We start from the raw sequence: 3142 nt of genomic DNA on the forward strand, positions 1-3142 counted from the left end.
CAAGTGGTGGGAAGATTACTCAAATGTTTTACCAGGCGCGTATCGTCATTAATTGGGGCCAACGAGGCCATGGCCCGGTCTGTAAACCCAGGCACTGAGCTTGTTTAAGATGAGATCCCCATGCACACAAATCATGATGACATATAAGAGACAGACAGATATACACACTACTATACAGAACGTCATACAATCAGCTTACAGGTTACTGGTATGAAGAGTGAAAAATATGTACAAGAGAAGGAAAAAACGGGGAGGGGGGGTGGTTAGGTTAAGACTTAGACAGGGGCCATTTTCGAATTGCAGCCTCCTGAAGGTGTATCTTTAGGGCAGTTTTGAGAGTGAGTAGGGTTTACACTCCTTTACTCCTTTTGGTAGGGCATTCCACATTTTTGATGAATAGCATGAGAACGATTTCATTCCCTTTGTTGAGCCAAATCTGGGTTGAACATGATTTGTGGAGCTGCCTCTGGTGTTATGATCGTGGACTTCATTAACATTTAGGAAGTATTTAGACAAATACAGGGGAATCCCAATGTTGTGGTGTATCAGTGGCGCGGGAAGGGGGGGGGCTATGAGGGCTGCAGCCCCCCTGGTGGTGGGAAGCAAAAAAAGAAAAAAAAATATATTTTTTTTTAAATTTTATTTAAAAAATACTTATACTTAAAGTCTTTACACACACATACATATTAAAACAATGATGTATTTAACTTTGGGGAATAAAATATTTGCTGAAAAAGGTGAAAAAAGTGGAAAATGTAGAAAAAACGCGAAAAAAGTCATCCAGCTCACCGACGTATCATCAAAACCTATTGCTTTGAGCTTATCGATCATAATTGGGTAATTAACGGTGTCAAAGGCATTCTGGAGGTCCAGCAGGGAGGTGTATTGCACTCTGATATACATCATAACTCTATGAGAAAATGGCCGCCGATCATATTAAAATGCTTTTTATTGAACAATACAGAAGATACGGGTACTTACTGTAAACCCGATTTTTCAACTTGTAACATCCATGGCCGTAGGGTCAGCACTTTATGTTTGAAATGTGAATGTTTATGTAGATGTACGGGTTGTAAATGGAGAAAGTCCAAAGCCAGGAACCAGTTGCTCCATGAAGCTCGTGACAGACGAGCGTCATGTGAACTATAACTGCTCCTTAACTGTCTTTTCCTGAGGCAGACTAAACCACGCTCCGACTGATGTTCACAAGGGCTTTTTTATTTCTCCCAAGAGAGACACCGTGAAAAACTGTGAATGAAATGACATAAGACAATTAATATTTTTTAACCACAATGAATTATAAACATGAAATATAGCTGCAAGCAGCGATAACACGGGGCCAGTGAAAGAGAGAGAGAGAGACATGGAGACTGAATAGATTGAAGAAAGAGAGAGACAAGGAAACTGGAGATGGAGAGAGAGAGACATGGAAACTAGAGAGAGAGACATGGAAACTGGAGAGAGAGAGAGAGATGGAAACTGAATAGATTGAAGAGAGAGAGACAGATCATCATGATCGCCTCAACACATTGTCGGGGACAGGGATCGAACCGGTGACCTCTGGACTCATAGGCTGCCTTTCTTCTCATTGAGCTAGAGATATGATAGTCCTGATAGTGTCTGTTGATATATATAAGTCTTTCCGTCCCTCATGGACCAGGCCTTTGTTTCTAACTACTCTAGATCACTGGTTCCCTAACCATCTACCGATAGAGAAATTGTATGTCTCCTCGGAACAGAAACCAGTGAAAGTAGCCGATCTACATGATGATGAGAGAGAGGCAGAGAGAGAGAGAGAGAGAGAGAGAGAGAGAGAGAGAGAGAGAGAGAGAGAGAGAGAGAGAGAGAGAGAGAGAGAGAGACATAATAGATTGAAGAGAAAGAGAGAGAGAGAGAGAGACATAATAGATTGAAGAGAAAGAGAGAGAGAGAGAGAGACATAATAGATTGAAGAGAAAGAGAGAGAGAGAGACATGGAAACGGAATAGATTGGAGAGAGAGAGCGAGAGAGCCATGGAAACGGAATAGATTGAAGAGAGAGAGAGAGAGAGACATGGAAACGGAATAGATTGAAGAGAGAGAGACACGGAAACATAATAGATTGAAGAGAGAGAGATGGAAGCAGAATGGATTGATTGGACATCTCAACCTATTGCCATTAACAGGAATCGAACCATTAACCTTTGAATTGACAGGCTGCAACACTACCTATAGTGCTATAGCTTTGTCCAGGCTGAGGTTGTCTGTTGAAGATAAAAGTGAACCAGTGAAAGCAGCCGATCTACAAGCTCAGAAAGAACGTTGCTATCTGAAAGGTTTTGAGATTGTAGATCGGCTATTTTCAGAATGAAGTATGTCATACATACTTCATACCCTCTCAAATAAGCATTTCAGGTTATCTTTATCAATTGCATATGTATTAAGTGACACAATTACTGGTAGTGTCTGTTGATATTTATAAGTATTTCCGTCCATTATGAACCAAGCCTCTGTGTCCCGAACTACTCTAGATCACTGGTTCACAAACCATTTACCAATAAAGGCATTTTTGTGTCTCCTCGGAACGAAAACTAGTGAAAGTAGCCGATCTACAAGCTCACAAAACGTTGCTATCTGAAAAGTTGTGAGATTGTAGATCGGCTATTTTCACAATGAAGTTTGTCATACATTGCAAAAACATACTCTCTCCAAGAAGCATTTCATGTTACCTTTAACAGTTGCACATGCATTAATTGAGAGAGAGAGACATGGAAACAATAGATTGAAGAGAGAGAAAGATGGAAGCAGAATGGATTGATTGGACGTGTCAACCTATTGCCATTAACAGGAATCGAACCCTCAACATTTGGATTGACAGGCTGCAACACTACCTATAGTGCTATAGCTTTGACCAGGCTGAGGTTGTCTGTTGAAGATAAAACTGAACCAGTGAAAGCAGCCGATCTACAAGCTCAGAAACACGTTGCTATCTGAAAAGTTTTGAGATTGTAGATCGGCTATTTTCAGAATGAAGCATGTCATACATTGCAAAAACAGACCTTCTCAGATAAGCATTTCATGTTATCTTTATCAATTGCATATGTATTCATTAATACAGTCTTGTTGTTTGCAATGCACTTTAAATGAAGTCTCCACCAAGTGA

Source organism: Gymnoscopelus braueri (assembly GCF_963280865.1).
Source record: "Gymnoscopelus braueri genome assembly, chromosome: 15".
In the NCBI taxonomy this organism is placed as follows: Eukaryota; Metazoa; Chordata; class Actinopteri; order Myctophiformes; family Myctophidae; genus Gymnoscopelus; species Gymnoscopelus braueri.